The 24,903-nt window shown below is 39.0% G+C and overlaps 1 long non-coding RNA gene across 1 annotated transcript; it reads left to right on the forward strand.

The window, feature by feature from the left end:
• The first annotated feature begins 643 nt into the window (after window positions 1-643).
• On the forward strand, window positions 644-16,558 carry LOC133270837 (uncharacterized). The gene is made up of 4 exons (XR_009743935.1): window positions 644-794; window positions 4,427-4,500; window positions 11,034-11,163; window positions 15,168-16,558. It is a non-coding gene; the product is annotated as an uncharacterized LOC133270837 (long non-coding RNA).
• The last annotated feature ends 8,345 nt before the right edge of the window (window positions 16,559-24,903 follow it).

Genomic DNA, 24,903 nt, shown 5'->3' on the forward strand with positions numbered 1-24,903 from the left:
TGATTAACTAATTAAAACTAATTCAAGGAACATTTACCTGCTTGCTTGACAATTGCTATGAGAGCTAAAGAAGCCCAGACAAGTATTTAGCCCCTTCAGGGTCTGGGCAATACAAAGGTTGTAAGCTTGTGGCCTTTAATTTATAACCAGAGCAATGGTGTGTCTTGTCTTTCCGATAGACCTGAAGTAATTTGCTCTTGGTTTTTTTTTTTATTTTTTAATTTTTTATGAAAGCATAGACCAAAATGTGTGTGTCAAGTCCATTAAACAAGAGATAAACTGAAGCTGGGGCCATAAGCTGCTAAAACCTGGCAAAGTTGAATTTTAAATAGTGTCTGTTGTTGTTTTATAAAGGAAGAATGTAACAACTGTGAAAACCTTTTATAACACATATGAGATATTCAGCCATAGTTACCTCAAAACTCAGTCTTTTAAAAAGTAATGTACTACTTTTGTTTCCTTGATGACAAGACCAGTGTTTCAGTATAGGATGAATTCTTGGTTTTTCATTTTTATTAGTTGTCTATTCACAGTTTGTCTATTTTATACCTTAAAACGTGGCAAGCACAATCAGCAGCAAGGTGACATTACTAAAGTTATTTCCTTTTTTAAAAAGAGGCAACTTTCATTTCTTTACAGATCCCTTGAAACACTGTTATTAAGCACTGGGAGGTGAAGATACCAAATGAAATTGCAGGAAGTCCTGAAGTCCTTCTGAAGGGTTTAGACAGCAGGAGACCTCATATGGCTACAACCTCCTGCAGTAAAAGCTTTTACTCTCAACAGGTAAGTCAGTCAGCTCAAGTTTTCTTGCAGTGCTAACTAAAATCCTTCATGTGTTATAATATCATCTTCCCTAAGAAAGAGAAAACCCAAACAGAATTAAATAGAGAAGTTAGTGTAAACAATTGCTTTTAGGGTACAGGAGCAGGAAGAATACTTAAGTTTTGCCTTGCTTTCAAGACAAAACTGCTTTATATTTTTTATTTTTGTTATATTCACTCATACCCAGAATTAATGCATGCCATCAATTTTCAATATTGAAGCAATTTCAACATGACAAGAAGCCTACTACTTACAGAGGGCCCAACTAGTTAAGTTTTAGGTGGGCAGAGTACCTAAAGTTTGGAAAACTGAAAGAACGCTATGCATATGAAAACCTGAAGAACTGTAGAAATCTCTAGGGAGAGTTAACCATTATGGATCGAATACACAACAACAACCCTACTGAGTAGAGTGCTTCTTGGAATACCAAATCAGAAATGCTGAACATTGTCTTAAAAGTTTCCTTTGTTAGGAAACAGGTTTCAGTCCATGTCTCACAAAGCCTAACTTTGTAGCTGGAGGACATCAGTTATTGTTTCAAAGTCTAAATTCACTCACTGTGCTCATGTTCTGATCAGTAGGGAAATCTTTAATTTAACTGGTGATCCAATTTCAAGAGGGTGGTAAAACAGCCCCTCACAATAGCTTATCACCCAAGAATTAGGATGTTTTGGGGGATGTATGAGTGATCTGAGTCCTTTCAGAAGGGTAGAACTGAACTGAAGGCCTGCACATTTTTGGTAAAATACTGTAATTGGCTTCTTGACTGGAAGGATGACTCTTATCACCATCTCCTGCTGTTTTTCTAACTAAAGCTATTAGGTCAGAATTATTAGATTTATTTGTTATAGCATCTCCTACAGGTAAACAGTATGTGTACCAACTGTTTCTAGCTGTTTGGTGGATATGTGAGAACTTGTGGTAGAGAAGCAAGATAAGCACCAAGGATTGATTGCTTTATTAAAGGATGAAGACTTTGATATTGCTTGTTTGAGATGCAAATATACACTCAAGTAAATATTTCTAAGATTAACTGTTTAGGCACCTTGGTTCTGCCTCTGCACATTTCAGGTACTGAAATCTATATATTGGTTGGCCTTAAGTGCACGCTGAAACATTTGCTGTTGCAAATGAAGACTAAGGTGAAATACATTACAGAATGCATAAAAGTGAAAACAAAATTGTTTTCATGTACGAAAGACTTGACAAAATAGTTTTCAGTAAACATTCAGGCACATAAGAATGGTCAAATGGTATTGAATCATTAGAAGTGAAAGTGCAAAGTGAGTTATGCACAGATTTTTTGACACTACACATGCTGAGATATCAAAAAGCATTTTTTGTTTATTTTAAATGACATCATGAATCCAAAAAAATTGCGAAGCAATGTGATTGATAAATGATATTTTGGAAAACGTAAGTTTCTAAAACTATTTTTAATATCCTCTTTTTCCAAAGAATGTTAAATTACCAAATTATTAACAGTAATTATTACCTACATGGCATTCTTCTCAGAAGAGCTAGAAGATGAACTAGTTGCAAGATGATCCTTTCTCCATGAATTTGCATGCCAGATGCTTGTTTAAAATACTGTGTAGTACAAGAAAGTTTTAGTACCCAGTAAAATTCATTATATTGTACTTTTTTTAATTTTTTTTTTTTTTTTAGTTTTTACTATACATTAACCTTGATGAAAATTAGTAACAATTCTATTTTAGCTTCTTTTTTATTTTATGTTCTTTTTTATTCAAAGGGCAATTTTTTCATTTTACTTCAACTTTCTGAAGGGAAAGAAGCTCTGCACTAACATAGTTTTATGACTGGCCTTGGGGCTGCATAGTTTCTTTCAGTAAATTAAAATAACAATTAGAGTTAGAGACATTAATAGGAACACCCTTTTGCTAGTTAGTTCTACAACCCAGATGGTATGATTAATTATAAGGTTGCTGTAGAAGGACACTTCATTAGGGACTGTAGTGATAGGACAAGGCGTAATGGGTTAAAACTTAAACAGGGGAAGTTCTTTACTGTAAGGATGGTGAGGCACTGGAATGGGTTGCCAGGGAAGCTGTGAATGCTCCATCCCTGGCAGTGTTCAAAGCCAGTTTGAACAGAGCCTTTGGTGCCATGGTTTAGTAAACATGCCTGCCCATGACAGGGGGGTTGGAACTGAATGATCTTAAGTTCCTTTCCAACCATAGCTATTCTATGATTCTATGATTAAATATTGCAGCTTCAAATTATTGTACTGATTGTTCCCTATCTACAAGAATTTTTAGAGTAACTTGGTACAAAACTCCATTTGCATGGTGGTTTCCACTTTGCTTGCCTAAAACTGGCATACTACTATATTCACTATATGATTTGATGTAAAATAAGATAAAGATGACTATGCATATGTTATATGCAGGTTATTATATATGTTTTCAGATTATGTGTAACACTGTATGTTGACCTGTCTGAACATGGCTGCAACTTAAATGTTGAGTATGAATAACAATATGTTCCACTGGGTGAGTTGCGATAGCTTTGGTTTGTCTGTCATCCATTGATTTCTGCAGGACTTGGTTATGTTTAAGCCAGCTACGGTATTTTCAACTACTTGCATGTTTTCAACAGACAAAAAGAATATATTTCTTAATGTAAAATCTTCTTAGGTTAGGAACAGTTTATTTAAGAAAAAGATGTCTCTTTATTCTTCCTTGTGATCCTCAGTTTCAGAAGGATCGGAATAATTTAACACTATCTATGTGATGTTGTTTATTATTGTGACTGCATTCAGCACTGTATCATATGAGCGTCTGTGGGGAAGAGCAGAATAGAGGAATCTGACGATCTTGTCATTACTCTGTTAACTTCTATATCTTGGTAATTTCCCTTACAAAAATCATTTGTCAGTATAGCTGAGATATGGCTATCTTCTGTACCTCCAGGTTACTTTTTCATGGTACTGCCAAAATTTTGAGCTCTAACTGCATTTACTCTTGAGAGAGACTTCTAAGCAAAAGTTTAAAGCATCCTCATTTGTTAGGATAGATCTACTAGTAGTTCAGTCTCATAATCAGTATTAAATCTTGGTTTAGCCCTGCTTTCTAAAAATTCACTAAATGTGCTTGGTTTAGTGTGGCCCATTAAAATCACGTCTCATACTGGCATGTTATTAGAATCTGGGTATTATTATTCCCAGTTTTCTCCAGCTTTACTGATACTCAATGTATAGCCAATGCACTGTTGTGTGTCTGCACTTCAGAAATACAGAAGGGCTATCACAAACATATTTTTCCTTCAAAGTTTGGGAAAGCTTTTATTCCTCTGACAATATGTAGGTGTTGGGTTGTTATTGGTCTTTTAAATTCTGTTATTACTTAAGAGACACCTCAAGTCTGGGTCTCTGTCAATCTTCTATCTCCGGAAATAGATTTAGAAGCTTTCCACAAATAACCTTTTGTCCCTTAATGTTAGGTCTAATATTTTTTCTTCAACTCTTTAACTGACTTCTGTGTTCTTTTAGTGCTTCATGGAAAAGCTGACTTAATTCTGGTAGATCAGAAAATCTTGACCATTGAGACTGAGCTCTTCTTTGTTTCTACTGGCACCACAGCAGAAAAAAAAGGGTGAATTATGAATTTTCCTAGGGTATAAACATAGAGTCATTAAAGTAATGCCAACATCCAGGTAACTAAGAACTAGTTTATGCCTTTGAAATAGAATATTGTTTTCATTAAAAAATAAACTACACACACTCTTAAATTTATTCTGCTCAAATTCCCTCTTGCTTTCCAAGAATGTACTCTGATTTACAGCCACAATCTCACAAACACCTCTGCCAACAAAAGCAGAAAATTTTTAAAACTTTGATCTTGGAGCACTGCGCATCTCACAGTGGCTTCACCCAGATGTGATTGTAGTAGTTTCTTCTTTAAAAAAAAAAAAAAAGATAAAAAACAGTGGTAAATGGTGTTGCTGTTATGCTAAAATAGTGTTGGTGGCAGTCTTTTTTGAGCAACACCCATTTAGATTATCTTAAATATAAAGGATTTTTATAAAGGATTCCCATCCCTTTCCTTGATCTATTTTTAAACAAGAAACAAAGTTAACCATCACGCTTACTTTAAATTTTATAATCAGAGAAACATATTATTAGGTGGTCCTAAGGTTCATGTTTGCTATATTTCTGCATTAGATGGAATGTAATTCCTAACATATCTAGTAAAATGATTTATAGTGAAATAGAGAACTATTTATTCATTCAAATAGGCAGATACAATTTTCTTTGATTCCATGCTTAAAAAAAAAAAAAGATCGGAGCAAGCTAGTATTAGCTACTTGAATGTTTTTGACTTATATCAAAGTAATACCAAGGACAAAATGGTTTTCCTGTTCTCTGATACTGTGCAACCTTGAAGAAGTCAATAACCTTACCCATTCCAGTGCAAATTTCTTGTGGTCTGTAGGCACAAAAGTCTTCCTCTTTGAATAGATAAAGCAATACTGGGCAGAGAGGAGAAGGGTTATCCTAGATTAATAAGAGTGTATCTAAACAACTGTCAACTCCTGTTTACAGTGAGGATGACATGGTTACACATGTCTTAATACACTATGGGGGCAGTGTAAGCCTATGGCTCTCCAGGCTGGCAAACTGTATGGCCTTGAGAGTTTAACAACTGCACAAGGGACTCAGTCTTACATGAGCTCTCCACAGACAGCTGTGCCTAATAGCTCTCTGGTTTTCCATATGGAGATGCTACTTATATTGTGAGATCACAAAGGTCTCATATACTTAGCTTTCTTATAACCTAAACTTAGAAGATGTGTGAAATCTGTGGCCTTCAACCCTTTCTCATGTGTTTGTATGATTTTAATTTAGTGCCAGTTTATACAAACACAATCATTAACCTACATGAACATTCATGGTGTGTTTACCAGTGCTTTTAAGTTCAAAAATTGACAATATAGCAAAGGAGTAGTTTTTCTGAGAACAATTGAAAAGAGTATCACACCTGCCAAGAAGGATATGCTGCCACCTGACTTTTCAGCAGTTTAGCTGAAATCTCTTGCTTATTCTGTAGGAGTTCTGCACTATAGGCTGCTGCAAAAGACCACTGTTGAGGTATAAGATGATATTGCAGAGAGAAATGCAGAGGCTGGATAAACTCTATGGGAGAGAGAACGGAATGATCTGGGAATTAAAGCAAAGAAGAAAAGGGGGAGGCATAATGCACTAATTAGCCTTGTCCTGCTTCTACCAAGCTGTTCTCTCATCTGAGCCATCTGCTGAATAATTTTAATCACCTCCTTGTTACTGGACTGAGTTTGGAAAAAATAAACCAGTTCTTAGTAATTTTCATTCCTGTTGGTTTGTATCATTTGCAGCATATCAGAGTGCTACTGAAGCTCATTATCCAGCTAAGTTTAAGCTGAATTTGTACAGTTATTATAGTTTTTTACTCTGTTGTTTGCATGGATGTATTAGCTCTGCTGTGTTCCAAATAGTCTCCCATATAGATCAATTTTGAATTTGTATAATAAAAATTCCTGAAGGACCAACGAGTTTATCCTTCAACAGTTGTCATCCTGTGTACCACCACCAAGGGATTTCCTTTTTGATCTAGAGCTGTGCTTTGATCAGAATCCAATTCTGAATTTTAAAATGTCCAGACTGTACTATACCACTTTAAAAACTGCTAAAGAGGTTAATCACTTGAAATATTAAAAGTGTACATATCTGGTTTGAATTTGTGATACTTAATACTTCTAGAAGTTGTTTCACCTTTGATGGCTAGACTAAGAAGTCTCCATTATTAATTTTCTATTTTCTAGAAACGGATTAACACTATACTGCCTAGTTAAGGGATCAAGATATTGCCAAACTCATCCAAGTAGTAACCATCTTTTATATATTTAATGTCTGGACCTAGAATATCATCCATGCTAGTGGGGGAACCTATCTGAAGCTCAGCAGTCGTTCTTAATCCCTCCAGTAGACTTGGAGTTTCTTTACTCTGCCCATTGCTGAAGCACAGTGGCCTTCTTCCTCCTTTCCTTTGGGACCCAGGGCTCTAAATTTCTTCTAGATGCAATGACAGTTTTTTCAATGAGAAGACAAGAGGTTACTTTCTCTTTTCAAAATCTGTATGGACTATCTAAATCTCAACTGTGGACCACAGTCTGTCAAGCTTTCCAAGTGAAGGCATTGTAGACCGAAAAGATACGTATATACTCTGTCTGCTCTTCTCTTTCTCTCACAGTAGATCTACATACATTTTCAGTGCATTGTGAAAGTTCCAAAGAGGAGGAAGCTCCTACTCCTGCAAAATTTATAGTCTTGTAACTAAAGAAATTGTCATTGAAATTGAAGATTATCATTTATGCCTCTGACCCACTTTTCCCCTTTTTATTTCTTTCAATTTGTTTTTATTTCTTACTTTTAAATATGGAAATTTGCAGATTCCATGCTTTTGGCATTCAGAAGTTAATTTGTTAGCATGGCTACCTGCAGCTTGTGACCTGGCAGCGTTGCTGCAGCTGTAATTTCTTGCTAGCCTATTATTTTATCAACAACAAATAACAGCAAGATGGGAAAAAAAATAAAAAAAGGTGAGAGTGAAATACTTTGGGTTTACAAATTTTACAGAAGAAAACGGCAAACATTTTAGCTTTTCTCAGGAATTCAGTTATTCTTCTAGTCTTTCAGTAGCAAGAACTCTTAGCCTGAGAGATAAATATGTTTATTATGCCATATGGATTTGCCTTTTTTTTTCTACATCCTTGTGAGGAATTGGAAGTCTTTGAATTTCTAATATTCTCTTGTATCCTGTGGATCTATGCTCTGTGTGTCATAGAAGAATCATAGAATAGGTAGGGCTGGAAAGGACCTCAAGATCATGTAGTTGCAAACCCCCTGCCATGGGCAGGGACACCTCACAGTAAACCATGTTGCCCAAGACTGTCCTGCCTGGCCTTTAACACTGCCAAGGGTTGAGCATTCACAATTTCCTTGGGCACCCTGTGCCAGTGCCTCTCCACCCTCACAGGGAAGAACTTCTTCCTTATATTTAACTTGAACTTCCCCTGTTTCAGTTTCAGAACCCATCACCCCTTGTCCTGTCACTACAGTCCCTAATGAAGAGTCCATCCCCAGCATCCCTATAGGCCCCTTTCAGATACTGGAAGTTGCTCTGAGGTCTCCACACAGCCTTCTCTTCTCCAGGCTGAACAGCCCCAACTTTCTCAGCCTATCTTCATATGGGAGGTGCTCCAGTCCCTGGTCATCCTCGTGGCCTCCCCTGGACTTGCTCCAACAGCTCCATCTCCTTCTTATGTTGGGGATACCAGAAATGCACACAGTGCTGCAAGTGGGGTCTCATGGCAGCAGAGTAGAGGGGCAGGATCACCTCCTTCGACCTGCTGGTGAGGCTCTTTTCAGTTCAGCACACTAGAAGACTTTTTTTTCCTATAATCTTCCTCATAAATATTTTAATTTGTTAATGTTCATAATATTCAGAAGTGCCAATAACATCACTGATCTTTCTTCACCTCTTCAGCTACTGGTTATATCTGATTCCATTTAAATGTTACTTTTGCTTTTATAAAAATGAGGCTTAACATTTCTTAGTAGGCTGTTAGGTGGTATTTATCTACAAAAATGTGAATATGAATATGAATTTGAATATCCTGCTTCTATGTGCTTTCTTTATGGGTGACCTTGGGCATGCTGCTGTATGTTGTCCCTATGTCATTGGTTCAGCAGTAGAAGTCATTTTTTCTCCTTCTTAGTAGCTGGTGCAGTGCCGTGTTTTTGACTTTCAGCCTGGGAACAGCACTGATAACACTGATGTTTTTCGTTGCTGCTCAGTAATGTTTACTCTGACCAAGGACTTTCTGAGCCTCATGCTCTGCCAGGGAGGAGGGGAAGCCAGGAGGAAGAGGAGACAGGACACCTGACCCACACTAACCAAAGAGGTATTTCATAGAGCAACATGTTATGCCCAGGATATAAACTGGGGGCAGTTACACGGAAGGGTTAGATCACTGCTCAGGTCGGGCTGGGTATTGGTCGGCAAGTGGTGAGAGGTTGTATTCTCTTCCCTTGTTATTTCCCTTATCATTATTTTTATTGGTGGTATCAGTAGTGGTTTTGTGTTATACCTTAGTTACTGGACTGTTCTTATTTCAACCTGTGGGAGTTAGATTCTTTGGATTCTCATCCCCATCGCTCTGGGAGAGGGGGAAAGGAAAGCAGAAGAGTGAGAGAGGGACTGCGTGGCTGACTGAGTTTAAACCATGACTGACATTCCCTTTGAATGCTTCTGTGACAATAGACCTATCTTCATTGAAGTCATTATGTTGTATGAATTTGTAGTAGGTCTGGAAACAGGTTTTGTTGCTTTGTAGTTTCGCAGTCATATGCCTTTCCTTGGAAAGTATTTGGGGAAGTGTGCAAGTAACTAAAGTTACATAAACAGTGACAGTAAAAGACTAAATTCTGGCACTGTACACTGAAATATGCATGTATCAAGTTTTACATATAATGCATGGAATTATCAAGCATAGGCATGTATAAACGTTTGAATGAATACAAAAAGCAAAACCTCAGGGCCCAAAATATTTAAATCGACTTGTATAAATGGCTGTGGATTTCTTAAATTCCTATATAAAGAATATAAAGGATTATTAGCTAGACAGCTGTACGGTCAAGCTGGTTTCTATTTGCAGAAAAAGAGTTCTCAGAGAGTAGGCCAAACATCTCTGTGTTGTTTTTGGTTTTTAAACAAGATACTTGATCTTTTTCCCCTGACATTTTCTAAGATAAATTCATATTTTGTGAAATGTCTTTTATCATTTAATCTCTCTAGCATTTTCATGATTTTACTTTATTGCCTTTTGGGAAGCTTTGCATAGCAGTACTTCACAATCTAAATGGATTAAAAAAATCCTTTTTTTTTTTTTTTTTTTTTGCTTTGTGTTGAAATATAAGTTATGGTACTTTTTAGTAGTCTGGCATTTAATACTGTTGTTTTCCCTGCAGACTAAGGTAACAGGTTTCTAGTTTTTAAGGCTGATACATATTTTATAGGGAGGAGCATGCTCCAGATAACATTACTTATAGGGCTGATGCTCAAAAGAATTGACATTATATCTTCCAATAAATTACACTGTGTTGCTTAGAATTTGCTGCTGGGAAATTTTTGACCATTTAATACTAGGATGAATTGTGTTATATAGCTTATTAAATGATGACGTGGGCAATATGATGCAACTATAAAATGTGACAAGGAGTTGGTGTTTTCAAGGTAAATACCTAAACTGTGGATTAGGTGGGACGAGGGGAGTCCTTGGCCATTTCATAGAATAGAATATATGCATATATATATGTATAAATGTGTATATGTATATATGTGTGTATATATGTAAATATATATATGTATATATGTTTACAGATATACGTATATGCGTATATATGTATATGTATATATATGTATGTATATGTAAAAGCATTATGCCTATTTCTTTCTGGAATAGTTTTAGTGTCTTTATAGCACCTGTTTTTTAAAACTAGTGAATACATAATACCGTTACTTCATAATACAAACAATAAATAGGACCTCATGTATGGATATGTGGGCTTGCTGAACCCACATATCAATTCTATACAAAGCTTTCTACTGTTCTTCAGATATAGGGAAGAGTCTGCAGTGTGTACTTCAGAGTGCAGTGTGGATGCTACATTGCAATAAACGTTCTTATTAGAAGACAATGTATTATGGTAATGCAATATATACAGTAGAATATGAATTTTTCAAATAAGCTTTTGTCTCTTGCTTTGGATCCTAGTAAAACAGAAAACTTTTTTAAATTGTGGCCTAAAGAGTATTTAGCTCTGAGGAACAGTCTGCAGTGTTACAGTACATACCCCAAAAAAGTCTTTTCTTGATGGCTTATATAAATCACAACACTTTAGAATTAAATACAGATCTCCTATCACAGAACACCAGGTGCACTTTGTAATGAGTCTCGGAGAGGCCATATGTTTCAGCAATTAGATAAGATATTCATATACCCTGTCATCAGAAAGTGTACAAAGCACTTAATTTTTCTTACAATGTTGTCTGTGACCCTAACTTCCTGATTGTTCATGAATAAAAGTCAAATTGAAAATTTAAATAGTAATTCTGATGATTTTCATGTTTCCTTGTATTTTCATTTAGATGTAATCATGGTAACGACAGACTGAGGGCAAACGAAATTAAACCAGTTGGGTGAATTAGCTCAGCAAGTGACGGTTCACAGGAGAGTCTTTATCTACTCTATCCACATACTGTGTGTGCATAATTGCAGGTAAGTGCACTGGTTACATTTTCTTCAATAGAACAATTATAATAGAAATTATAATTAAAGGTCTGATATTATACTCATGACTACATATTTGGGTCAAAATTGTACATGCACTAGCTTGAGGCCTGTTCTAAAAATGCATTTGATTAAATTTATATTTTATTGTACCCCTTCAGAGGTATGATTATGCAGACAAAATTACTCAGTTAATTTCAAACTGATGCTTATAAAAACTGGCCACTTTTATTAAGTATTTCAGACTTTGAACACACTGTTTTATATATTGCCAAATTGTTCAAAGGAAAGTTCATATATTCATATATCTGCATATCATTGAACTATGCTTGTAAAATTTTCCCAAAATTATATATATATACTTATCAGAACATGAATTTGAGGTATTTAAGACCTTGTGAAAAGCCATAGCAGAATCAAGCATCTAATTACCATGTGTGAGAACAACAGTCTCTTGTAAATGTCTCAATGCTGTTATTCAGTGAGAATGAAAACATTTATTAGTCTGTGTAAAATACTGTATCTGTTTTCATGATAGCTAACAACATAAAATCTTATCTGTCACTGCTGAAACTACAAATTGGGAGGGAGGGCTAACACTTTTGCAAAATACCTTAATTGGGATCATCTCTGGCTAAGTATAGCATAGAATGTGAAAGTTACTCAGCAGGCTTTATAAAGATGCGTTTTATGATAGTTTAATATAGCTCCTAAAAGTGCAGATTTTGAAGAGTGTTTTACTTACAGAGGTAAAATACGTATGAGGATTTGGTATACAATGTGGCTAGCTACTTCACTAGTTTTCTGCTAAAACATGTTAGGCCTTTGAATCTGTAGAAGAAAACATGAAAAGAAGGTCTTCCAGAGTAAGAATATAGTAGATTACATTTTCAGTGTGATCCATCAGCTTACAGTCGCAATGCTCAAGTCTTGATCTTTGAGTGCATAGCAGGCACCTAAGGCATTTCTGGAAGTGCAAGGTACGTTCACCGTTTTGTTGTTTTTTTTTTTTTTTTGCGTATAAATGCATTTCTTCCTCATAGAAGACACCAACAGAGTTTAGAATAGCTAGCAACAAATTTGAAAGGTTCCAAAATCAAGTGATAATAAATTTAATGAATAATGCTCTTGATGTTTGAAACCAATAAGCTGTTTCTACCTTTCTGAGATGCAATATAATAAAACAATTGTATTGACCTTAAGATCATAGTTGTCCCAGTATCCAGGTCTTGACCTGAACTGATATTAGATCAGCTAAAGAATGATTTGTACTTTTGTATATTCTAATATTTTTGTGAAAGCTGTTACTTCTGTTCAAAAAATTATTATATCCACTTACTGCAAACAAAGGATATGCTGGCACAGGAGTTTCAGGGTGGATCATATTTTATCTTTTCAAAAGTTTTCTGTTCAGGGATTTAGCAAAGTCTTGATTTAGGGTGTCTTTCAACCTCTGTCATAAGAAAGAAATCTGCAGAACATACTGGAAGAATACTGGAGTTTACGTAAAAATGGAATTTGCTGCATTTAAAAAAATCTAAAACATAAAGCTACATAGGATTCAAGCATGAAAGTATAGACTCAATTCCTGACAAGCCTGATTATCCCTAAGCTTGGTAGATTCAGTTACTAGTTTCTGTTAATTCTGTGTCTCTTCTGTGTATGAGAAACTCGGTAGAATCCCAGCTGAAAAAATGAAGACTCTTTAAGCTGAATCTTTGCAATACACCTGCATTATGAGTTGCTGTTTTCCTATATTCTCTTTGTGAATATCTAACAAGTTGTCCTGGGCTCAGCAATGTTTAGTCTGACCAAGGACTTTGTGAGTCTCATGCTCTGCCAGGGAGGAGGGGAAGCCGGGAGGAAGCAGAGACAGGACACCTGACCCAAACTGACCAAAGGGGTATTCCATACCACAGCACGTCATGGCCAGGATGTAAAACTGGGGGCAGTTACCCGGAAGGGTTAGATCACTGCTCGGCCAGGCTGAGTATCTGTTGGTGGGTGGTGAGCAGTTGTATTCTCTTCCCGTGTTATTTCCCTTTTCATTATTATTATTGGTGATCGCAGCAGTGATTTATGTTATACCTTAGTTACTGGACTGTTCTTATCTCTACCAGTGGGAGTTATATTCTTCCGATTCTCCTCCCCATCCCTCCAAGAGTGGGGGGAGGAAGGGAGGGGAGTGAGCGAGGGCTGTGTGCCTGAATTGACAGACTGGACTTAAGCCACGACAGTGCCCAATGTGTATTGAGATAATGACAGATCTGACTGGAGTGTGTCTAATCATATTTGTGATAAGCAATTATTGTTTTGGATTAATAGTCACTCGTCACAATGCTGATTTATTGGCTCTCAAAGTTGTTGTTCTTGATCTCACAGTTCCAGCTTGTTGTACCTTACTTACAGCCAGTATTTGCTGTGTTAGTGTTTATCGGCTGAGGGCCTTGGGCTAAGGTTCTTATTTCATTGTACTTTATGGTAATGACTTGTAATTCAATAGACTTATTGATCATGAAGCTGATCTGGCTTGCGTTCCCAGTGTGGTCACCACCTCTATACTTTGGGAGGTTTATAATAGATGTGTATTGCAATTACACATCTTTTTTCCCCTCCTCGTGTGGTCAGCCTATGAGGGAGACATTCCCACACATCCCTGCAACAAGTACAGCAGCTACTCAAATTCTGACTCTAGCAGACAGAGCAGCTACTCCAGCTCCAAGCACAGCAGCTACACCAGCCCCAGTGACAACTGCAGCAGATACTCAGACTCTGACTATAACAGATAATGCAGCTACTCCAACTCCAAACACAGCAGCTATACCAGCCCCAGTGACAAGTAGAGCAGCATCATTGGAGAGTTCTGAAGGTTTTGAATGGCCTTTGGTACCCTTGAAACCTGCCTGCTGATTGTAATGGGGATCACCACGTTGGCACACATACAGAGTGTGTTTTGTCCATGACCATTTTGTCTCATCTTAAAAGTTAAGCGGAGTTGGGTTTGGATCTTGTCTAGGGTTAGACGACGATATAGGAGGACCACCAAGAGATTTTCCCCAAGGCTGGACAGGCATGAGTGACAGAGTGTGTGGGACAGTATGGGCGAGCATGTAGTCCACTGGGCCCCTCCAGTGCTTTGGAAGCATCGGAGATGGAAGGCAGCTGTATGGAGTCCCCAGCAACAAGTTGCAGAAACTGCTGAAGGGGATGGTGAATTATTTTGAGCCTGGTGAGCCCATGACACTTCAGGCCATCAGAGCAGAGATGCAACATAGAGATGGACTCATGATCAAGGGGTGGACTTAGCAATGGACACTATTGCCCAGGTTATTCATGAGTATGAACACGGCACACAGTCTCTACTGCTCTGAAAGACTGTTACAAGAGATGGAGCCCAACACCATGGATCAGATGGACTCAGCAGCTCTATCGGGATTAGTCCATGTGCTAAGGAATGATCTCTCTCTCTCTCTGTAGCTGTGTATATATATATGTGTATATATGTATATGAGTTAAGAGTGATAGTATATTGAAAATGTGTGATCTGAGCATGGCGTGAATGGTATTGAATAAGGGGTGGATACTGTGCTGGGTTCAGCAGTAGCAGACATTTTTCTCCTTCTTAGTAGCTGGTGCAGTGCTGTGTTTTGACTTTCGGCCTGGGAACAGTGCTGATAACACCGATGTTTTTAGTTGCTGCTCAGTAATGTTTACTCTGACCAAGGACTTTGTGAGTCTCACGCTGTGCCAGGGAGGAGGGGAAGCCGGGAGGAAGCAGAGACAGGACACCTGACCCACACTAACCAAAGAGGTATTTCATAGAACATGTTATGCCCAGGATATAAACTGGGGGCAGTTACACGGAAGGGTTAGATCATTGCTCAGTCAGGCTGGGTATTGGTTGGTATGTGGTGAATGGTTGTATTCTCTTCCCTTTTTTTTTTTTTTTCAAGAGCAGTAAAGAAGCTTGAGGGTTTTTGTTTTCTCTTCAGGGATCATTGAAGATAAAACCAGAACAAATTTAGAAGATGAAAACCAATATTGACTATAAGTATATGAGATGTTTTCCAAGTATTCTGTTTATTGTCAGAAGGATTCTCAATGACGTTTTGATATGAGATCCCTAAAATGTTTGAGAAATACCTGTTGTTTTGTTTGGCTTTTTGTTGGTTTTTTTTTTCCGAGTTTCTTATTCTACAGACCTAACTAGTGTTTTATTTAGTAAGCTTTTTTCTCAAATTTTAGTGGGGGCAGATAAAATACCAGTACTTTTATAGACAAGGGAGTCCTGGTATTGATTATTTTCTTTTAACTGTTAATAGTAGTTGTAAGAATGATGCAACAGTGTCTATGTTGGGCAATGGCACTTTAATTTTAAGCCTTCTAAAGAAGGTAGGTTTAAATTTAGAAAATGAAGAGAGTTTTCCATGCATTAAAGCCTTTCTGTTTGAACAGTATACATAAAAAAATCACCCACAAAAGCATGACATTATGTAAAAATAGCTTTAAAAATTTAGATGTTATCTTTGTATATATATGCCTTTTCATCCTTTCTCAGTACAAGTGGAATTGCAATCATAGCACTAACCCACACCATTGTCTGATTACCCAGTGAGTAGATGTTTCTCTAAAAATACACCTTTATCTCTTCACATTCTCAGAGCTAGTATCAACAGCATCCTATAGCTGCATTTTTATTAGTTCACAGTCTCACAAACATTATAGTAACTCAGTAAACAAGGAAGATTGGAAAGTAGTACTAAAGAGTCAATATCTAGAAAAGAACAATTCTGATGACCTAGATTCTGGAGTTACTTCTGTAATCCAACTCCTGTTGTTACAGGTGGAAGACTATAATATCTATATTCAGAGGTGTGTAGGTGCCTCACTCTCATTGAATTAAAATGAGAATTATGCTCCTAACTACCTTTCTGAATCTGAGATAAAGTGATTTCAGCAGCATTTAGTGTCATCAGTGTGGAATTTCTGTCTGCTTCAATGCAGTTATTTTGCATTTACTCTGTCTCAGTAACAATAAAATCCTGGCCACAGAGCTAATTTGTTGTCTATAAATGTTCAGTGATTTTACACTTTGGAAAGAGAAGTCTTACAAATGAAATCCTGTTGAGAAAGCGTATTTATGATTTGAAGAAAAAAGATTATTCTCCAAGATTCATCCCCATGCCTTTCTTAGATTGCTTGCAGCAATTTCAACCATTACTGCAGAGTCTGACTTAAAATGCAGAGGGAGCAATGTGTCTATATATTAGCAAGGTCTTTCATTAAGTCTTTACTTTTAAAAATAATTGGTTCTTTTAATCTATAATGGAACATGGACTTACAGGCTGTCTGTGATTAAAATTAAACCTTATTTGTCTTTTAATATGGTGCTATGTTCATCTGTAATTGAGTAGGGATTGATGCCAGCCCTATGATGGGCAGTAAGCTTATCCGACATGACGGAGATAGATTTCAGGGAAGACAGACTTTGCTGTTTCTATGTACAAGTGGGATGAGTAGACCATATCAGCAACATTTAATTATTTTGTAGGTAATTATTCATTTGAGAGACACAAGTTTCAGAGCAGTATTGGAATAGAAGGAAGACCAATACAATTACCATTTGGTTAAGTATACTGTTTGCACTGGTAGCTGGAAAATCATAATGAGCTTTTCATTACATTTGAATAAAGGAATGTTTTATTTAATAATAAAGGCTCAGACTAATGTTTAGTATAACAATACTGACTGGAGGAAAATAAAAACCAACAAACAAACAAATAAAAAAAAAAGATAAACCAAATGATGGATCAGTAGCATGGATCTTTCAGATTTTATGCTTGTTGTTGGTTTTATTTTTCCCTCTGTTTTAAGATCTTTGATGTTGTAGTATCATACAACAACTTAGTTTGAGAAGGGCCTCTGTAGGTTATCTAGTATAACCCCCTGCTCACAGCTGGCCTAGTTAGATCAGGATCATCAGGGTTTGTTCGGCTGAGTCTTCAACACCTCCAAGAATGGAGAATGTGTACCCTTTCTGGGCATTCTAATCCCATATTTGATCACCCTCGTGGTAAAAAAAATTTTTTTTTTCCTGATATCTAATAAGGATTTCCATGTTCCAACATGTTTTCAATGCCTGACAACCTACTGCTGTGCACCTCTTGGAATAGTGTGCGTTTGTTTTCCCTGTATCCCCTGAGCAGGGAGTTGCAGGTTCTACTGCTTGTCCAGAACTGGACACTACTTCACTGTGGTCTAACCAATGCTGAACTGAAAAGAATGCTCACTTCCCTGGACCTGCTGGCTGCACTCTTGCTAATACAGCCCAGGATACCACTGACTGCCTTTGTTACAAGGGCTTATCATAGAATCATATCTATATATATATATATATCGATAGATAGATAGATATTATCCCTGGGACATGTTCAAATTTTTTTGCCTACCAAGACCCCCATGTCCTTTTCTGAAAAGCCTCCTCCCAGCAATGAGTGCCTGCTGTCATGGTGCGTGGGGTTATTACATGCCAAATGTGAGGCTTTGCATGTCTCTTTGTTGAGCTTCAATAGGTTCCCATCAAGCCATATCTCCAGCCTGTCCAGGTCCCTCTGAAAGGCAGCCCTGCCCACCAGTATATTGACTGCTTCCCCTGAATTGTCATCCACAAGCTCTCTGAGAGTGTACTTTGTCCCTTTATGAACCTACGGTAACGAAGACAATTCCCGGTACTGGTCCACATATTGATCTGTGAGAGATAGCACTGATAGCTGATTGCCAGCTAACTTTCCAGCACTGATGACTGCTTTAAGCTTGGCACCACAACCAATTCATTATCTGCTTTGCTGTCCACTCATCCAGCCTGTCTCTCACCCGTTTGGCGAGAAGATGACTGTGGGAGACTATGTCAAAAGTCTTACTAACGTCAAGGTACCCTACATCCATCAGCCTTGCCTTGTCCATGGAACCAATCATCTCATCCTAGCAGCAGTGAGGTTGTTCAGCTATTATTTGCCCTTGGTAAACCCAGGCCGGCTGCTCCAAATCACCTTCTTGGCTTCCATCTGTTTCTAAGAGATGGTTTCTAAGCAAATTTGCTCCATAATGTTCCCCAGAACTGAGATGAGGCTAACAGACCTGCGCTTACCGGCATATTCCTTTTCACCCTCTGCTTTCCCTTTGTCTTTTGTTTTCCAATGATCGGAAACCTGTCTGGAACTTCCACTGATCGCCATGATGTTTCAAATATGATAGAGAGCAGGCTTATGGTGACATCAGGCACATCCTACAGCACCCTCAAATGCATTTCACATGGTCCCATGAGTTGATGTATGTCCAAATAGCCTAAGCAATCTCTAAATTAATCTTCCTCTGCTGTGGGTACTACTTCACTCCCACATGGAGTGAAAGAACTAGCTACTACCTTCAAAGCTGGAGGGAAATAAATAAATCCTACCAAATATTATGCAGACTTTCATAATGAATATATTTCTGCCCAGCTTGAACAGTCTTACTCAGAAATGTGGTTTTATTTATGAACTATTGTTCAGGAAAACTAGATGTCTTTTACTGCATTTTCTGTGCCCCGTGCACTTTAAGCAATTAATAGCTTTATGCTGCTTGCTATAGCAATAAATACTAATATATTACCAGTTATACTAACAGAGGTGATATTCAGTTTTATTAGCAATATTTGTGAACTGGAAGGACTATGGCCAGAGCAGGTATAATTTAACTATTAGAATTTTCTTAACTTTAATTTTAGAGAGCAAATAACAGTGACTATTTATTTTTTTCCCATGGGAATGTTCAAATAGAGATATTAGACTGGACAAGCTCTTAAACGAAATGCCTTTTTTTCTTGGCTTGGGCGCATTATGCTTCCTCAGAGTTTCAGTTTTCTGTTCATTTATTTCTGAGTATCTTTCAACTACAGTCTACCAAATATATCTCTGTGTCTATCCAACTGCAGTAGCCATTGAAATTACATAATATCATTTAATTTTTTAGTGCAGTGTGGCATTTGATCTTCATAACTTCTTACAGTGTCCTACAGATAATCTTAAAAACGTTGTTCATCTCAGGAAACACAAGTCTCTAGGACTCCTACGTAACTCCTGCTCAGTTTTAATTGTTAGAGTAACACTGATAATGAGCACAAATAACTGTCATGGTTTAACACCAGCCAGTAATTTAGCCCCACCCAGCTGCTTCCTCAGCTTCCTCCCCAGTGGGGTGAGGAACAGAATTGAAAGGGTAAAAGGGAAAAAACCTCATGGATTAAGATAAGGACAGTTCAATAGGTAAAGCAGAAGTCACACACACAAGCAAAGCAGAACAAGGAATTGATTCACCACTTCCCATCAGCAGGCAGGTGCTCAGCCATCTCCAGGAAAGCAGGGCTCCAGCACTCATAACGGTGACTTAAGAAGATAAATTCCATCACTCTCAACATCCCCCTGATTTCTTCTTGTTCCAGCTTTATATGCTGAGCATGACATCATATGGAATATGCCTTTTTGTCAGTTAGGATCAGCTGTCCCGGCTGTGTCACTTCCCAACTCCTTGTGCCCCCCACAGACTCCTGGCTTGTGGGGTGAGGATCAGAAAAGGCCTTTGCTCTGTATAAATACTGCTCAGCAATAAATAAAACATCCCTGTGTGATCAACACTGTTTCCAGCACAAATCCAAACCACAGCCTCATAGTAGCTACTGTGAAGGAAATTAACTCTACCCCATCCAAAACCAGCACAGTAACTTTAAACTTTGGAGTATTGCTAATACAAAGCATACTTTATTTTATCTTGGTCTGGTAAGATTTGTGGCTATAATCAGTAAAATTTTTAGATCATAAAACAAAATTATAATAAATTTCATTTGCCATTATGATGATATAAAAAGCTACTTCTTAGAGAAATAAGATGTTGCAGTGTGCTTCCTAGGAAGACTTTTTTTAATACCTGATATAAGTAGCTCACCTTTACTGTGCTTTTAAGGAAAATGTAGCTGAGACAAAAAGGTATTATTTTTCCTTCATTCTTTCATCCAATTCCTCAGATAGATAAATAGCCTCTAATACATACCAGGACTTTCAAGTGATGCCGCACCCTGGGGAACAGATTAAACAATTTGTACAACTTCTCACATTCATCCTTTAGCCCAATTCATTTGCTGTTTATCCATTGGAGGTCTCTTTGAAATTTCTGCATGGTATTTTCTTAATACAACAACTTAACCTGACAGTTGTGCTGTTATAATAAAACTGTTCTAAGTGTGAATAAGAAGTATTCTTAACAAAATCAGAATGAGCATACATTCAGATCTTATGTGAGAATAAGTACAATTCAGTTGATACCTAAGATTGGAAGGCACATGCAGGGACTGTGAGAATTAAGACCTTAGGCTCACTGTGGGAAAGGATCAGGTTTGAGATCATCTTAAGAGCCTGAATGTGCACAGGCCCATGGGACCCGATGAAATCCATCTGCTGGCAAATGAAGTTACTAAGCCACTGCCCCTGATATGTGAAAAAACACGTCGCCCAAGGCAGTATCCTTGGGCAACATGGAAACCTGGCCTTGAACACTGCCAGGGATGGAGCATTCACCACTTCTCTGAGCAACCTGCTCCAGAACCTCCCCACCCTCAGAGGGAAGAATTTCTTCCTTACCTCCAATCTAACCTTCTTCTGTTTAAATTTAATCCCATCACCCCAGTTTCAGTGTTTCGAGTTCTAAATAGTTTTCTCGCATTTTCTTTTTTCTTATATATAGAACAAGGACAGTAAAAAAAAAAAAAAAGTAATAATTAATGAGGAAAAATTGTATGAATTTAAGAGCCAGATTACTTTAATTAATCCATATTCTTCGAGAGCATTGAGGAATGCCTATTTTACAAGACTTGCAAAAAGCATAGGAAATTTCTTATAAACTATTAAACTTAATTGAGATGTTTGTAAATGCCACATGTAAAAGGTAATATATGTAGAGAATGGGAGTCATAATTGTATTTTAAACAATAATACTTGTATCAAACAATGAGTGCTAACTTGTTACAATAGTTAAGACTTAAGGAAAAAATGAAAATTCAACATCAGAACCTTCATCTTCTTTAAACTGTTAGCAAAAAAAAAAAATCAATAAAAATTATATGAACTGAAAATTAATTATCAACAAGGGCAGAAAAAAGTAGGTTCCTTTAGGAATAAGGGTGTTGGTCCCAAATAATTACTATATTCCTGTAATGCAATTCTAGCTGCAAAACCTTAAATGATGCAGTGGTGGATGACAAGTGCTGTCAGACTAATCTTTTTTTCAGAGATGTACTATATTTCATTTAGATCTTAAAGTACTTAGAAAAAAATTTATAAACTCTTAACCTAAAGATTACAAGTGGCAACAAATTCATTCACAAAAATTAAGCAGTCTGTGTTTGCAAAATAAACTTAGATTCTACTAGGAATTCTAATCATGGGCACAGATCTTCACAGTATCGCAGTATGCTAGAGATTGGAAGGGACCTCAAAAGATCATCTAGTCCAATCCCCCTGCCGGAGCAGGAACACCTAGATAATGTTACACAGGAATGTGTCCAGGAGAGTTTTGAATGTCTCCAGGGAAGGAGACTCCACAACCTCCCTGGGCAGCCTGTTCCAGTGTTCCGTCACCCTCACTGAGAAGAAGTTTCTTCTCAAGTTTAAGTGGAACCTCTTGTGTTCCAGTTTGTACCCATTACCCCTTGTCCTATCATTGTTTGCCACTGAGTAGAGCCTGGCTCCATCCTCGTGACACTCCCCCTTTATATATTTATAGACACTTATAAGGTCACCCCTCAGTCTCCTCTTCTCCAAACTATAGAGACCCAGCTCCCTCAGTCTTTCCTCATAAGGGAGATGCTCCACTCCCTTAATCATCTTAGTTGCCCTGTGCTGGACTCTCCCCAGCAGGTCCCTGTCCTTCTTGAACTGAGGGGCCCAGAACTGGACACAATATTCCAGATGGGGTCTCACCAGGGCAGAGTAGAGGGGAAGGAGGACCTCTCTCGACCTACTAACCACCGCCCCTCTAATACACCCCAGGATGCCATTTGCCTTCTTGGCCACAGGGGCACAGTGTTGGCTCATGGTCATCCTGTCGTCCACTAGGACGCCCAGGTCCCTCTCCCCTACACTGCTCTCTAGCAGGTCATTTCCCAGCCTATACTGGAACCTGGGGTTGTTCCTGCCCAGATGTAGGACTCTACACTTTCCCTTGTTATATTTCATCAAGTTATTCCCTGCCCAACTCTCCAGCCTGTCCAGGTCTCGCTGGATTCAGCACACCCTTCTGGCGTGTCAGCCACTCCTCCCAGCTTAGTGTCATCAGCAAACTTGCTGATAGTACACTCAATTCCCTCGTCTAAATCATTGATGAATATATTAAATAATACTGGTCCCAGTACTGACCCTTGAGGCAGTCCACTAGTTACAGGCCTCCAACTAGACTCAGCCCCATAGACTACAACTCTCTGGCTTCTCTCCTTCAGCCAGTTCACAGTCCACCTCACTACCTGATCATCCAGTCCACACTTCCTCAATTTAGCCGTGAGGATGCTGTGGGAGACTGTGTCAAATGCTTTGCTGAAGTCAAGGTAGACCACATCCACCGCTCTGCCATCATCCATCCACCGTGTTATTTCCTCATAAAAGGCTAAGAGATTGGTCAAGCATGGTTTCCCCTTGGTGAAGCCATGTTGACTGCCCCTCATACCTCTCTTATCCTTGATATGCCTTAAGATGGCACCAAGGATAAGGTGTTCCATCACTTTCCCAGGGATGGAGGTGAGGCTGACCGGTCTATAGTTACCCGGGTCCTCCTTGCCCTTTTTGAAGACTGGAGTGACATTTGCTTTCCTCCAGTCCTCAGGCACCTCTCCCGTTTCCCAAGACTTGGTAAAGATGACGGAGAGTGGTCTAGCAATGACTTCCGCCAGTTCCCTCAGCACCCGCGGGTGCATCCCATCTGGACCCATGGATTTATGGATGTCCAGATTGCTCAACTGGTCTCTAACCCATTCCTCATCGACTAAGGCAAACCGCTCCGTCGACCTGACTTCATCTAAGGTCTCAGGGGTACAGGGCTCTTCAGGACTGCCTGCAGCAGAGTAGACAGAGACAAAGAAGGCATTCAGTAACTCTGCCATCTCTTTATCTTCTGTCACCAGGGCACCCATCCCATTCATCAGTGGGCCTACATTACCTCTGGTGTTAGTTTTATCTGCCATGTATTTGAAAAAGCTCTTTTTGCTGTCCTTGACCCTTCTTGCCAGGTTTAATTCTAAGGATGCCTTAGTCCTCCTAGCTGCCTTCCTACAACCTCTAGCAGCAGCCTTATATTCCTCCCAAGTGGCCAGCCCCTCCTTCCATAAACTCTCCTCTTCACTTGAACATACCCAGCAATTCCCTATTTAGCCACGCAGGTCTCTTGGCCCTCTTCCTTGACTTCCTACGTGTCGGGATGCTCCGATCTTGAGCACGGAAAAAGCAGTTCTTGAATGTCAACCAACTATCTTGGGCCCCTTTACCTTCAAGCAGCCTTGCCCACGGGATTTCCCCTAGCAATTGCTTGAAAAGGCCAAAGTTTGCCCTGCTGAAGTCCAGGGTTGCAATTCTACTTGCTATTCTACTAGTCCTACCACACAAGATCCTGAATTCCACCATCTCATGGTCGCTGCAACCAAGGCAGCCCTCAACCCTTACTGCTTCGACCAGACCCTCCTTGTTAGTGAGGATGAGATCCAGCAGCGCTCCTCTCCTGGTCAGCTCATCCACCATTTGCAGGAGGAAGTTATCATCCATACACTGGAGGAACCTCCTGGACTGCGGCTGGGTTGCTGAGTGGTCCTTCCAGCAAACATCAGGGAAGTTAAAATCCCCCACGACGACCACAGCCTGTGACTGTGAGGCCGCTCTCAGCTGCCTGTAGAAGGCCTCGTCAACTTCCTCACCCTGATCTGGTGGTCTGTAACAGACACCCACAACAGTATCCCCCCTGCCAGCCTGCCCCTTCATTCTCACCCACAGACTCTCAACTCGCTCGTCATCTGTCCCTGGACAGAACTCGGTGCACTGTAGTTCCTCCCGCACATAAAGAGCAACCCCACCACCCCACCTGGCTGGCCTGTCTTTCCTGAAAAGGACATAGCCCTCCATGACTATATCCCAGTCATGTGAGCTGTCCCACCATGTCTCTGTAATTGCCACCAGATCATAGTCTCCTGACTTAACACAGGTTTCCAACTCCTCCTGCTTATTTCCCATGCTGCGCGCATTGGTGTACAGACATTCCAGGGAGCGAGCTGAGCACACCGATTTCACCCGAGGATTATAGGAGGCCTCCCAGTCTTCATCAATTCTGGAGTGCTGCCCCACTGGGGCAAGCCCAGCAACAACCCCATCCCCCTTCGAATCTAGTTTAAAGCTCTCCAAATGAGCCCTGCTAATTCGTGCCCCAGCATCCTTTTCCCTCTGTGAGACAAACCTTTCTCACTTGTCATTGTCCAGTCTGGTGCCCTATAAAACCAGCCGTTATCAAAGAATCCAAAGCCCTGCCTGTAGCACCAGTCTCAAAGCCAATCGTTTATGAACTGAATCTTCCCATTCCTTCCCACATCATCAGTGGAAGATGGAAGGAGTGAGGAGAAGATCACTTGAGCCCCAGACTCTTTCACCATCCGCCCCAAGGCCCTGT

Source organism: Pezoporus flaviventris, unplaced genomic scaffold, assembly GCF_033815535.1.
Source record: "Pezoporus flaviventris isolate CSIRO_AGI_PZ_B2104156 unplaced genomic scaffold, CSIRO_AGI_Pfla_v1 ptg000023l, whole genome shotgun sequence".
NCBI lineage: Eukaryota > Metazoa > Chordata > Aves > Psittaciformes > Psittacidae > Pezoporus > Pezoporus flaviventris.